Below are 15,068 nucleotides of genomic sequence, written 5' to 3'. Positions count from 1 at the left end.
GAAGTGTCTGCCTTTGTAAGATATATGACTAAAAAAATCCAAGGGGAAAATGATGTTTGGACTACAGTAGTATTTCATGTCCACACCTTTTAAAGATGGTGACTCTTAGCTAACTTCCACTTGAACTGAAGTCGGATGTGCCTAACTTGCTTCCACAAATTTCAACAGTGCTTAGTGAGAATTCATTTTCTTTGGTTACACCCCTAAACCAACTTACTAGTTTCACCTGAATTTAGAAAGCCAGCTTATCATAAACTTTTTAAACGTTGATTAAGGTTGTTGTGGACTGCATAAAATCAGGATTATACAGTCATCACACTACAGAGAATTCACTCTTGAAATACAGCATGCTATCATCGCGTAATGACATCACAAATATCAGAAGGACCAGAAAGGCCACTGACATCCACAGAAATGGATGCCCAAATCTATTTCTACAAAAGGCTATAGAAATACCTTTGACCAGATTATCAAAGAGTGTGTTTCGTTCTCCCGTTTAAAGCCCTTATATTATAAAAAGCTGAGTAGTGTGTAAGTATTCCTGAATCCCTAGAGAGCTCACATATGAATGACATTCCAAACAACCAGTTTCTGGTAATGACTTCCATAATAATCTTAAACACCAACTGTTTATTTCTTCAGAAAAACAGTCACAGCTGAAGACTGCAAGACAACGCAAAAAAGAAGTTGGGTTACAAACCTAGGTATAAATGTATCTGCCACACATACATGTAAGGAGAACTGTTCAACCTGTAAAGTTTGCTCCATGAATAAATCCACATAACAAGTAGTTTTGCATGTGATTATTGTCTGGGGGTTGGGCTGTAACGCTATCCACACTTAATGGGGAATAAATCCCACTGAATTCAATGAGATTTACTTCTAAACAACATGCATAAGGTCAAGATGGGTGAATGATTTATTTTGCAGGTGCAGGTGAAAAATCCATCTTGGAAAAGGCACTCTTTTATTTATTGTCTAGACTACTCACATACAAGCATGATCTTGAAAGAAAAAGAAAAAAAAACTGGGTTGGATAACTAAGAACTCTCCATTCCTCTCATATCTAACACCAATAAAAGTATCTTTTATTAAATATTTTTAATACAAGATACAATATTCGTTTCCTTTTATTGCACAGACCGCAAATGGTGAATATGAAATCCAACAAGCTAGAGTTTCAATAAAACCTCAAGCACCTATGGAAATTGATTTTTTACCCTGGCATAAATCAATAAACAAGAGTCCCTCTACCTCTATTGATATCACATTTTAAAGGAGTACAACTCTGATAGCTGCTGTTCTCCGCAGAAGGTTCACCAGAAAATAAAATGTGGGAACACCTATGGGTATATAATTTATTTCCTATGTAGTGATACTGAGGCACAGTGACCTTTGACCCTAAACTGTAAAGTCACTGGATAGTCCAGTAAAGTATAAGCAGAGTAGAAAGAATTATTTTTAAAACCTTATAGCCCAGAGATATTATAGCATAACACACAATGGTAGAGAGCTGCTTGATTTTAGAAACAAAAGCTTAAAAGCTTAAAAGTCTGACTAAAGCATGGAAACACAGAGAATGGTAAAAACTGCTTGAAATAATTATTTTTAGAAGCTGTTTTTCTAGTTTCATAGAAGTTTCACAGAAGCTGGGATTTTGATACACTTTGGAATTTAGAATTTTTAGAAGCTGTTTTTCTAGTTTCATAGAAGTTTCACAGAAGCTGGGATTTTGATACACTTTGGAATTTGGAAAAGGGAGTCATAGCTAAGGCAAAGATAGATAAACTCCATCTTGGCAGAAGCACACATCTGCCAAGGACACTACTATGCCTGGTGCCAATGCTCACTTATGTTATTATTCTATGCTTTCAAAGGAAAAGACACATATAGGTAAAATAGTCTTTGCCTTAAAGTGTAACCAACATATATGGGGACATATGGGGACATGGTAGTTATTAGAAGTAAGTCTTAAAGAACCAAAATGCTTGATTTTAGAAAAGCCTTAAGAAAACAGACAAAAAGAAGTAATCCTTAGCAGTTGGCAAGGTTTCTTGGCAAACTAATACAGTGTCTAGCTAGTTAACCACAGACACCTGCAAGAGACGAATTCAGAAAAAAAAAGAATACATTTAATTAGATAAACAAGAGCATCCTTGAGAATCAGTCTTTGTTTGAATTGCAACTGAAATGGAGAAATGAATGTTCAGAAGGATTGGTGCAGGTTTGTGCAGAGAGAGAGAGAGGCCAAGTGCATGTAATGTCTGAGTAACTTGTTTGAACGTAAATGAGAGAAGGATTTGTTAAAAAGAAAATGTGATGCAGTGAAAGTTTGGCTTGTTTTATGTTAAAATATATGAAAGATCACAAGAAGCTGGCTGAAGCCTTAGCTCAAGGAGATTACACTTTAGCAGCTAGGAAGAAGAGGGAAGAAGTCACTTCTAGCAAGGATATACACCACTATAGATCCTGCAATACCCATGTACTCAAAGTAACTGGTCACAATAGTCATATAGAATTAAGAGTGAAACTGTTAAAAGAAGTTTAATGAACTTTGGTTCGCAGAGATTTGCAGAGGAACCCACAGTGTTACTAAAACCAGGAGAAGAGATAAGATGGGTGGCTCAAGCAAGGCCATCCCAATTAGGAAGGGCTTGAAGGGAATATATGCCAATAAATGGGTCAGAGGTTCTGCCAAAATAGGATCTCCACACCCATGTTTAAGTGTTTTTGTGTTCTCTTTAATGAGAATGTTACAGCAAACCCTACTGGTTTTTGAAAACTTTTGGAAATTGTATAATTTTGGCTAAGTTTTAAGGTGAAACCCCACCTGTATGTAAATCAGAGCCAATCAACGGTTTTGCTCACTTATTGCCCACCTATTTTCTATCTTCTATGTAAATGGTATTTTATCTATAGCCTATTAAGAGTTAGCCCCATCTATGATGTCAAACTTTCAGCGAATAGGAAGTCTAGATTTTCAGACAAAGGACTGTGTGGTATAAAGGTTAAGGAACAGCGTTCAGACGGGGTCCATGCTTTGGACATGAGTCCCATGGACCAATTGTATACAATTCAATAAAAGCCTGTGAACCTTCATCCCTGTGTACTGAGTCGTTCTGAGTTGCTTATCTGCCTTGCAACAATACATTGCATAAAACGATAAGATTTTTTTTATTCTGATAAGTACAAACTTCACATAAAGAAAAATGGGTTTTCCAAACAAAAAGCATAACCGGACTAGAAAAGAGCAAAGAGAAATGGTATTTTTGTGAAATGCTGTTAAAATTACAATGGTGAATAACTGTGTACTGCCATGCTGTACAAACACAGTTCACAAACCTGCCCTGATATGGTGCATGAAGAATAAGCTGGAAGCGTCACGCATATTAAAACTTACTAGAACAAGGAAGATATACACACACACACATGCAGGCTTCAGTCTTTTGGGTCCGACTCATTCTTGTGCATGAAGAGCGCACTGTAGACTACTTCACTATTAACGCTTTTCTGGGGACCGTAAGGTGATGGTGGTGATTTGGCTGGATCCCAGTGTTGTCACTGGTAAGTGAGTGGTGACTGGGAACACAGGGATGCAATGAAACAAATGACACACTAATGCAAAACAAAAAGATATGCACACACACACACACACAGGCATAAAGAGGAACAGTTGAAAATATATTACAAAAATCAAAATCATTATAAGAATAGAAAGCTCACTTTAAATTCTAGAAGGTTTGAGGCCCGATTTTTGGTTGCATGAATAAGCCCTCCTTTAAAATGAATCAGAGGCACTCCAAGCTATGCTTTATCACTCTGGCAAATAAAATCCTTTTAAAGTAAATTTACCAGAGAGTTAAGGAAAATGCATAAGGGCTACCATATGCTTTTTCCATTTCCTGATTAGAACAAACTAAACAAGCAATGGGCATGTGGATTTCAGTTTGAAGCTGAACACAATTTACAAAAATGCACATTCCCCAGGTGTCTGGCATTCCAGTTTATTTATCTGCATTTCTGCCAATGACCTGGGTTGATTAAACCAAAATATTCCATTTATTCTAACAAATGGTGACTAAACAATGTGACTGAGTAATGCTTCAAAAATTAGTTTCACATTACCAATTCTCAAAATACTGCACATCCCATATAGTATTTTGGAAATAATGTTAAAGAACAAAATCCAAAACGTGCTAGGCAGATACCCATTTGTCTGCCGTCAGCCGTCAGATATTATATATAAAAGTACTATATAGAATTTTAAAGAATTCTCTGCTTTCTCTCACATATACAGACAGTTTTATGTGATGTTCCAGGAACTCTGCTGTCTTCTTTTTTCTATAGTTAGAATTTGGAAAAAGCATGAAGTTCCAGTACTCATTTCTTCATTCTAAGATGTAGACCACACATTCATTTCCTCTGAAAGCCAAGGTGACTTGAGAAAGTATTTTAGAAATAACTGATAAGACTGTTAAGATGTGATACTTAATATGTTTTATGATTTTGCAGAACAAAGTAATTTAGAGTTAGAATTCTGCACTTACTACATAAATTTCAATTTTTTGTTGTTTTTGATCTGTTTGTTATATGTACTAGATCAGCCTTTTCAACCTTTTTCATTTCATGGCACACTGACAAGGTACTATGTTCATCAGGTTTTTGACAACTGTAAAGGCACACCATTCTATCATTGGGGGGGCTTGCATCCCCCACTGGCCTACTAATAAATGACCTTCCCCCAAATCTCTTTGGCACACCTGTGGATCACTCATAGCCCACCAATATGCCACGGCACAGTGGATGAAAATGGTAGTTCTAGATTAAGTAATTGTGTTACTATATATTCAAGGTTTTCTGGGTTTGTGTTTGTTAATTTTAGTTGTCTTAATAAAAAAACAAAAATTAAAAAAATGAAAACCAAGGTGAATGAAAAGTTAAAAATATTTGAGGTAAAAATAGATCTTCACAAATTCACTTTCAACAAGCATCTTCCATGTTTGGCCTTCTGGTAAGGACATTCAAGCAGTTCCACTGGGGAAAACTCTCTTGTGCTGCACCAAGCTTTTGGAGCAGGCAGAAACTTGAGAATGCTCCAAAGCTCAGTAATCTCAGTGCAACATGAGGTCTCCTTGCCAATAGTCCTTTTGCATGGACAGAAGTCTTGGGGAAAGGAAACACTTGCAGCATCCACATACTGAGGGCCCAATCCTATCCAATTTTCCTGCACCGGTGTTGCCACAATGCCATCCCAAGGTAAGGGAACAAATTAGAAAAATCTAATTGTTTTTCAAACAATTAGAATGTATCCAAGTGGTGATTAGATACATACATCATGCTAGGAAAGACTGGTCAGCTGAAAGGTCATCAAACTCAAATCTGTAAGATTCTAAGATTCAGTTAAGATTGTTTTATGCTTTCATTTGGGAGTCCACTAAAGTTGTCTTGTCCCATTAGTCAGACACAGTTTGTGGTTGCCACAGGTCTTCCTTTCCCAAATCTAAATTTTAGCAATAATATTTTATTTTGGAAGCCAAGTCAATTCAGTTACACCATATTTCTTGGCTGTTGTCACAAACGTTTAGCAAAGATAGTTCTAATCTGTGGATTTAATAAATGCAGTGCTTCTAAAATAGTCTCTAACGAAGCTATGCAAGGAGACTTCCTAATTTCCATAATTTCGTTCTTAAGAGTTGGTGATATCAGTAGAACTACATGAAGGATAGATTTGGCCTATTTTATCACAGATGATGCTATGCACTTAGTGCTGGGATGACAGGATGCATGTACAAACTATGTTTGCTAAAATGGAAAAAGTCATTTACAAAATGAACAGAGCGGTTCCAGACAAGACTCAAAAGTAAACCTCCTCGGTAAAACAGTGCTGCCTTAGCCACAGACCTTTCCCATGTCATGAAAAAGAACCAAACACTAGCCATAGCAAGTCTGTTTTAGAAGGACATGCAGAAAACAAAACAAAAACCCAACTGCCCTAAAAGAGAGGCTTTTATTGTTTAAGAGGAGGTGGAAGGCAAAGGAAAGGAGAAAGAACTAGGCTGTTACCGACATTTCAGCTTACATGTTAATCCAAACATATTCTCTTTTACACTTGCTTTTAGAAGAATGAACTTTCCAAAAATGCAATGAGCCATTCCATCTGTCTTTGTGCCACTGAAGAGTGACTGGAATCACTACAGTAAGTCAGAAATATCTGAGCACAGTAATTCATATCTGATCAGAAAAGTAAAACCTTGATTTTCTCAGCTGCTACACATGGTTTTGCCTGATTTTTTTCTCAGTTCCAAATGGACAATCTATTCTCAAAGCAAGATCGTAAATCCTTCCTCTGCCCTCATACTGCTCATTAGTGCTCCTGTTTTTGTTCTTTTTAATTATGTGATCTGTACATTTACAATGCTGATTTTAAAACAAGAGGAACCAGCAACAGGAACATCCAGAGATCAGGCATAGCATAAGGATCTCTTTCTGATGGCCTGCTTGTTGTCATAATGATGGCAATTATTCCAGCCCAGATACTGATCAGCACAGCAGCTGCTAGGGACGAATGACTGGAACACTGCTCTGAATGCCCATTAGAGAGATGAAGCGGGATATAAATTTGCAAATAAAATAAAAAATAAAGGATCCTCTGATCCCAACTTAGGAGCTAACCTATGTGGCATCTAAATAAGTATCTTGACTTGTACTTATCCTATCCCAATTTTATCCCTAGCCCAATCCTATCCCCCCTTGTTGGTGCAGCTGTGCCAAAAAAGGCACACACTATATCCAGTAGGGAAGGGCAGATTGAGAGGGGATGAGAGCAGATCAGAAGGTTTCAGAAGGGAAAGGGAATTCCGTAAGCCTCCCACTCCGCAATGGGTCAACTCGGACCTGTGCCAGAGGATAGAAATGGGGCAGGGAAGCTGTTGTTGGAAGGGATAGGATTTAGCACACAACATTGTCACTGGATCCACCCCCTCCTGCAGCCTCATCGGCTCTGTTTCTCCCCACTCCTTGCTCAGTTTCACCCCCTCCCCCACCCCATTCCCCCCTCCTGCTTCCCCTGCTCCAGCAGGTGGCCAGGGATCCACTGGCACATGTGGGAATGCACTGCCACAGTGCATTTACAGCTGCTTTGCAGCAGCCAGCACTAGCAGAACACATGATACAGCAAAAGAGGCTTTTTTCCAAATTAGGGGCAAGCCTCCGTGCTGTGAAAAGACATGAACCAACCTAAATGGTTGCATAATATCCACTGAGTTTGCTCAATGTTTGTTTGCTTCTGGGGTTTAGTAAACTTTCACCATGCTTTCTCCAGTTATTAGGTACAATATTGAGAAAACTGTTATTTTGCAAGTTAATGTTTTGGATAAGAAAGAACTTGGACCATACATTTAGAGAGTACCTTAAAGTTTGTGCCACCACTGAAAAGGCCCTGGTCCTGGTATTTGCCTTGATGTACCTCTGGTACCCAAAGCAAGGCATCTGTGGATGTCTTAATGGACAAAGGGGCTCATATGGGAGAAAGCAGCCCTTGAAGACAATAGCCCAAACTATGAGGGTCCCCGCCATGGCATATTGTTAAACAATGGCACAGAATTAATCTTCAAGCTACCTATCCACCTACATACATACATAGTCCATATCATTACCAAGTACAATATCCAGAACCAGGTACTTGCAGACAACTTTAGAATATAATTTTGATATACCATATACTTACTTTTTATTATTAATGATAATATTCAAACATGTCCACTAATTAGTCAGCAATGTTACACAGTAAAATTGTCAGGCATTCTGAAACCGAAACCCCTTGCAACATTTTCACTTACATCAAAATAGCAGGCTTATTGGCGCATCCCAGTGTCTGAATGGCCAGGCGTAGGATTATTTATAAACTAAAAGGGTCAACAGAAGACCACATACATCATGATGATTCAGACCCAAATAATTTAGAGTTGCAAAACATTTTAAATGTAGAGTTAAGACTGCATTTATCAGAAATCAGTGAATGAGACAATTCACTGGGGAGGAAAGAATGAATTAACTATTAGGAAATCTAAATATATCTGAAAGCTATCTGAATTTCAAGGAAATCATTTCGCAACACATATTGTTGCAACAAAAATTTTGTCTCAAATGGCTGATTCTGCTTATTTTTAGCCCAAACTACCTCTCAAGCATGCAGAGGGTATTCCCAAAGTCTCCTGAAATATCTCCATACCTCACTTACCCTCTCTGACACTTTGTCAGGCACATTTAAACACATGGAACATACAATTCACAGTACAACCCTAGTACAACTAACATGCAGATAAGCCTTTTCGTTGGGTAGTTCACTTGACCTTGTTCCCCTCAGCGCTATTACAGGGAGCACTTTCCTACTCCAGTAACATATCCACAGCAAAGTGTCTGTAGATGGAGGAGGGGAAATGACCAGTGCACTGACACCAAGGTATAACATTCATTAACCGCACATAAGTTGCACGAAAGTTGAGTGTTGGGAGAGTTAGGACAGGCAGAAGAAAATATTTATTTACCCAGTGTGTAATTACTTGGTGGAACTTGCCATAGGATGTAGTGATGGCATCTTGCCTGGATGCCTTTAAGAGGGGATTGGACAAATTTCTGGAGGTACAAGTCATAGTAGGTATGTGTAAGCTCTTGGTTTTAGAGGCAATCTGCCTCTGATTGCCAGATGCAGGGGAGGGCAACAGGATATAGGTTGTGTCTGTTGTCTTGTGTGCTCCCTCGGGCATTTGGGGGTCCTCTGTGAGATACAGGAAGCTGGACTAGATGGACCCTTGGCCTGATCCAGCAGGGCTCTTCTTATGTTCTTATAAGGATATATACTGTATATTATGGAGTGAGAGAGGTAGAATTCAACATAGCTGTTATTTTCTGCATCAGTCCCATATTATTTTGTAATGTGTAGCTCTGCCCTAACGCACAAAAACCCACCTAGATTTCAGCTTGAGAAAGCAACAGTAGGGAAGCTGGGGAGTAACACCACAACCACAACCACTTTTTTGGCACAGGTTGGGTGTGGCCATGGTTTGCATTTATACAGGCCCAGCAAACTGTTACCCTGCGCATGCCCAATCTCGTCTGATCTTGGAAGCTAAGCAGGGTCAGGCCTGGTTAGTACTTGGATGGGAGACCTCCTGGGAATACTGGGTGCTGTAGGCTTATACCATAGTCTTTCGAGACTGAAGGTTGCCAACCAGGCCCAGGATAAATCAGTGGTATCTTTAGTTACTTTAGTTTGGTAAAAGGATCCAAAGAGCACAATGGGAAAGAATATTGCCTAGAGCCCTGGAAAACAGTTGCAATGAGAGTGAATGATGAACCAACTGTTGGGCTCAGTTCAGTATAAAACAGTACCTGATGCGAACAGTTCTGAAGTAATAATTTCACCCTTTTTCAAATGCTAATGCAAACTGAGAAGTTGAATAGTTGGGCAACATTCTAAAGGCAAGTCATTGCTGTCAGATAATAATCACTACACAAACTGCAGAGGTGGGAAAGTCTTCCCAAGGGCCACCTTGGTGTATGGTAATTGGATGAAGGGCCATAATGCTTATTTCTTATCATTGTCATCGTATCTTTGAGTCCAGCGCTGTAAACAACGTTCACATTCCATTCTTTTTTGAACATCATATCATTCACTGTGCACTTTTTCTTTTTGAATTGGACAACTCTGGGGAAGAAAACAAGTTTTCCATTCTTGCTCTCTCCCAGACAGGACTACATGCTTATGCTGACTACAGTTAGTTGGCTGACATGTGCCTGTTCCCTTCTTCCATGCACACACATTGACATTATGTCTGGGAGTGAGACTGCTATGTTTGGGCAGCCAACACCATTGTGCATGTAGTAAGAAAGGTCAGAGGGAGTACTGTTATTTCTTATCAATCAATGGGGAGCAGTCAGAGGGTCAGATCGGAGCCTCTCCTGGGTCAGGTCTGACCCTGAGCACATAGTTTGTCCATCTCTGGTATAAACATGAAGAATTCTCAAGTTCACATAGATTTAAGAATTCAGTTACAAAATGCAAACTCCCGCATATCCAGGGACAGCAAACAGAGTAAGTATTGAAACAACAACATTCTTCCTGGTAATCAAACTAGACAGTGGGGGAAAAAACCATCATCCAGTAAATAGTGAATTTTGGAACAACACTATTACAACAAGATGTGAATACATGAGTCAGCCCAGTGATGTAACTGGAATTGGTTAGTAAGATGGATAAGTGTACGGCAGCCATTTCACTGTGCCATGGCACACTGGTGTGCCATGGATGGTCTGCAGGTGTGCCACGAGAGTTTGGAGGAGGAACATTTGTTAGTAGGACCACTGGGGGTTGTGAGCTCCTGCTGTCAATGGGTGTGCCTTGTCAATTGTCAAAAAACTGGTGGTGTGCCTTGACAATTTTAGTGACTTGTCAGTGTGCCATGAGATGAAAAAGGTTGAAAATCACTTGTGCACGTACGGTATAGAGGCAGAGATAAATGCTGTGTGTATTTAACTGAACTGATTAAGTCAGAGACAAAGCTATTGCTCTTAACTATGTTCAAATGTTGGCAGCATGCATGAAAAAGCTGTGCTGATGGTTGTTCAATTCTATATACCCATATTCATTCTTGATCCTTCGTTTCTCAGCCTGTTAAGCATGGTGGTCTTTGTTCCTCAGTATGAACTGCATTTATTACTAGGCATTCAAACAAGTTTGGTATTTGGGTAAGGATTGGTTTAACACAAAATTGCCAAAACTCACAATTGCTGCATGCTGAAAAAGCAGTCCTTGTTCGGACCAGCACTTACCATGACAGTGCAACGCTCAAAGTGCAGAATGATGCTCTGGGCAGTTGCGTCTGTAGCACACTGCCCTAGCAGGTTTTGTGCCCAGATTTCCGGTCAGACGTGACAGTGCAGAGGGTTGCCCTGCAGCGAGCTGGCAGCTTGTTAGCACCACGCCGGAACAGTAAACACTGCTCATGGTGGTGGTGGGGAGCTTCAGTTTTGCGTTGGATGCGGTCTGCAGGCCATAGTTTGGCAGATATTGGTTTAACGGATGCCAGTATCACAACAAACTAATGGGTCCTTTAAAGCAGGAGAAAGTGTTCTGGGAGGGAGGGAAAAGCCTTTCCCTCCCTCCCAAAACACTTTCTCCTCAGTGTCTCAGTGACAATTGTCTCGGTGATAGTCTTGGCCCCTGTGCTGTCTAAGCCCAGGACTGTGAAATGCCCCCACTGAAAATCCTGTGTCCCACCTGTTGCATCCAAAGGCCTTCTAAGGGCTGGAGAGGCTATCTGCAGTCTCTCCCAGATGGAAGCCTGCAGGTTCTCCAAAAATGGTCTATTACCTGCCTCTGAGCAGGTAGGCAGATAGATGCAATCTATAAGTGTGACTCATAGAACTATCAGCCCAATCCTACCAAGTGCCTGATCCTAACCAACTTTCCAGTGCCAATGCAGCCACAATGCAGCTCCTCATCCTGCAGGCACTACTGTGAAAGTGATTTTGATAGAGAGGTTCAGTACAGGTCCAGCCTTGTTATACACAGATTTTTTACACGCAGATTTGACTCAATACGAATGGCCACTGCAAATGAGAAGGAATGTGCTGATCCCTGGAGAAGGGGGAAAATGCACCCCTTTAAAATCAGTTTAAAAAACTGAACAGTTCTTTAACAATAGCCTCCTTAAGGAGAGAGAGAGAAAGAGGGCAGCTGGCTGACAATCCATCAATCCTTCTCTCTCCAGGCAATACCTCCCTTCCCGCTGAGTACGTGAAAGAAAGGTAATCGCTTTGCATTGGTGAAGGGAGGGGCTGAGTGAAGCGCCTTTGTAAGTGCTTGGAGGAGGACTGATTGGTGGATTGTCTTCTTAAGGACTCTTATGTTACATCACAAAGGTCAGCAAGGCTGTTTTCAAATCAAAGAGCAAGGGAACTTTGTTTTTTAAATGGATTTGCTTTAGTGCTCTTTTTTTGAATCCAGGTGAGATCTGGGAATGGAACCCTTGCGAATAATGAGGCTCAACCTGTATTGTTCTTTGGGGGGGGGGTCTACCCTAGCATCTGTGGCTATCCTAATCTCCTGAGCTAGTGATAACAGCTTCATTCTACCAAGGTTTTCCCCATTCAATTGCATGTCCAAACAGGAGAGAGAAGGGTGCAGGAAAGGGCTGAGTGTACTAACCACAAAGCACTACTGCCCTAGATCAGTGTTCGGGCGCTGACAGCCTCTCTCTTGACCACGACATGGCCAGGTTGACATAGTTACCTTGAGGAGGCCTCTGTGACTGCCCCCTTCACAGCAGAATGCAGCATGTGCCCCTTTGGTATGGCTGCACTGGTGCAAGAAAATTGGGTGGGACTGGGCTGTACGGCACAATGTAGTTAATTACTAAAATTACTACATCAGCAATAGTTTAGGAATTTCACTTAGGACAGAGAAGACAGAAAGAAGCACATGGGGATTGTGTGTTGATTCTATAAAATACTCAGAGTGTATTCATCTTTGAAACAATCAATCAATCAATCAATCAATCAATCAATCAATCATTTTAGAATGCTATGTAAAATCCAGCCTTGGCCAAAAGGTGTTTACAATAGACTTGTACCATGCTTTTCAATATGGTCCTTCCTTAGAGTCTGAAGTTACAGTCTGTCAGAGGTTCTCATGCACAGATTCCACTGAAATGAATGGACCCCACCCAAGACTACATAAGTTCTCTTGCACAGTTTCCATTCAGTTGGACTTAGCACAAGAGAAGTCTGTGAACTGTGCTGACACAGGTGTTTTAATACCCCTCAAAGTGTAAGTTAACTCATAAATGCATAAAGCAACATCAAGGGTGTCTCTAACAGCCAGCAGCAAGAGCATCTGAAAAGTATCCAAGACACCAAAACTTAAAGGTCCATTTGTATCCTGTTGTGAGAAAAGTTGGAATGCAGCTTCTAAAGTTGGGGAAGTGAGCCTATGAATCCAGATTTATAGATTTACTGCAGATGTGCTGTAACAGGATCACACAGTGTACTCAAGAGTAGCAAGCCGAGATAATCAATGTATTTATGTTTAGATTTTTTTTTATCCCAGCTTTATTTCGTATAGGACACTTGAAACTGCTAAAAGTGGGCACAATCCCACCAAATTCTAAACCCTTTAAGTCTCATTGATTTCAATGGAATGAAATACTGTCTGACTAGACAGGGATGGAATTTTGTTTTATTTGTAGCACAAATAAAAGATGATATGCTTAAAGGCATGCCTAATCAAAAAGTCCTTTGGGATGAATTGGTGGATGGCTTTTGCTCACATGCCGGATGCAACAGGCCAGGAAGGATTTTTGCCCCTGCTCCATTGGCAATAACCCTGCATGCTCATGAAATGTTCTCCTGCGCTGTGTAACTTCGCTCAGTAATGTGCACCATCTTATTTGGTCTGCAGTAATAATTTAATATAAAAACCTCCTTCTGTTTATGTTGAGAGTTAAGGCACTTTCTATTTTCCCTCATGCTTGAAAAAACTGCAAGCTGAAGTGGTTACCTTAATTTCTGCACCAAGTAAGCAGTCAACACTTTGTACAGTCTTGTATATTACAGTGACTTTAAACATTAGGCTCCATGCAACCATACTTTGCCTTGATTCTTCAGCTCAACAATGAACCAGGGAAGAATGCAGAAATTCAACAGGTGAAGCTTTCCCAATCACTCATAGAGATACATCTAATGAATGTATCTCCACTGCCTCGCTACAAGCCACAGTGCTTCATAATGCTGGTCTAAGTAGTCTGTAGTACTTTTAAGTGCATAGTTTGTCTTTTAAAACCATTCCATTCTATTTTTTCAGGGCCTGGGGTTAAATAATCCTAGAATATGTCTATAAACATGTGGTTTGGCAGGCATCAACCATGTTCAATCATAAATGGCATCCAAAATTTTGTTAGTGATATGGAACTAAAATACAGGCTGAGTCGTGTAATGACCTTCTGCTTAATGACAGGCCACATATACAACAGTGGTCAAAGCACAACAAAGAAGCTATTAATGAGGCATTCAGGTCTCCCATAGCCTGCAGCAGAGTGTCTGTCTACACAACAGACAGGCTCTTAATGCAAAGAAGAGGCAGTCTGTCTCCAGTAGCCTGTGCAGCCAGCTTGTGTCTGGCAGGGAGTGTCTGTTTACACAACAAAGGCACTGGATTGGACTGAATGCTTGCTTAAGGACCTAATCACAGAACAATAGGAATTGGAGAATGTATCCCCATCATTAAGTGATGCACACCTGCATGTACCAACCCAAAGTAATGCATCTTTGTGCTACATTTTCAACTGCTTATGTCAGTCTGCATAGCTGCAGGTTGTGAACTTGTGATCCACCAAACTGAACATAGCCCCTAGATTACACTGGATACTGTCAGACCATTGATCTATCTAGCTCAGTATTGTGTACATTGGCAAAGGCTCTCCAGGGCTTCAGACAGGGGTCCTTCACCACCCTATGTGACAATGCCATAACTTGAACTTGGATCTTTCTACATGCAAAGCACGTGAATATCATTCAGCAATGACCTCTCTCTTGCAGCCTACCATCCATACATTGCAGCTTGCCAAGTTCTTTGACAAGTTCCTATTTTTGCCTTTTCAAACAAGCAGTAAAACCAGGAGGTCTACTGAACAAGCCCATGGTAAACTGTTGTAAACGGATGGTGGATCCATTGGTTTGATCTGCATTGTGTTAGCCTAGACTAGTCATGAATAGTAGTACAATGCAAGGGGGGCTTTCTATAAAAGAAACTGCCTTCTTTTAATTACATACCAGTGGTGGACATCCCCAGCCCCGTGCCCCGGGGCAAAGGACTGTGATGGCCTCCCCCACGGGCTGTCTCCACTCCTCCATGCAAAAATTTGCCCCCCTCACCTGAGGCTCACGTAGCTTCGCGCAACCCAGGGCTACATGCTAAAATCTCCAGCTTTTTTGGTGGCCATGAAAAAAGTCACTAACCTTTCAATCTCACCCACATCTTGTTAGGTGGATATAAAGAGATAACCCCACAG

General features: G+C 40.5%; 1 protein-coding gene and 1 pseudogene across 1 annotated transcript in view; one reads left to right on the top strand and one right to left on the bottom strand.

The window, feature by feature from the left end:
- ITGA9 (integrin subunit alpha 9) overlaps positions 1-15,068 on the bottom strand; it is a 276,091-nt gene that overhangs the window by 133,114 nt on the left and 127,909 nt on the right. The window lies entirely within an intron of this gene.
- On the top strand, positions 9,077-9,195 carry LOC136654534 (5S ribosomal RNA; annotated as a pseudogene).

The sequence above is a fragment of the Tiliqua scincoides genome, chromosome 5 (assembly GCF_035046505.1).
Source record: "Tiliqua scincoides isolate rTilSci1 chromosome 5, rTilSci1.hap2, whole genome shotgun sequence".
Lineage (NCBI taxonomy): Eukaryota > Metazoa > Chordata > Lepidosauria > Squamata > Scincidae > Tiliqua > Tiliqua scincoides.
This window is presented reverse-complemented; position numbering and strand designations above follow the sequence as displayed.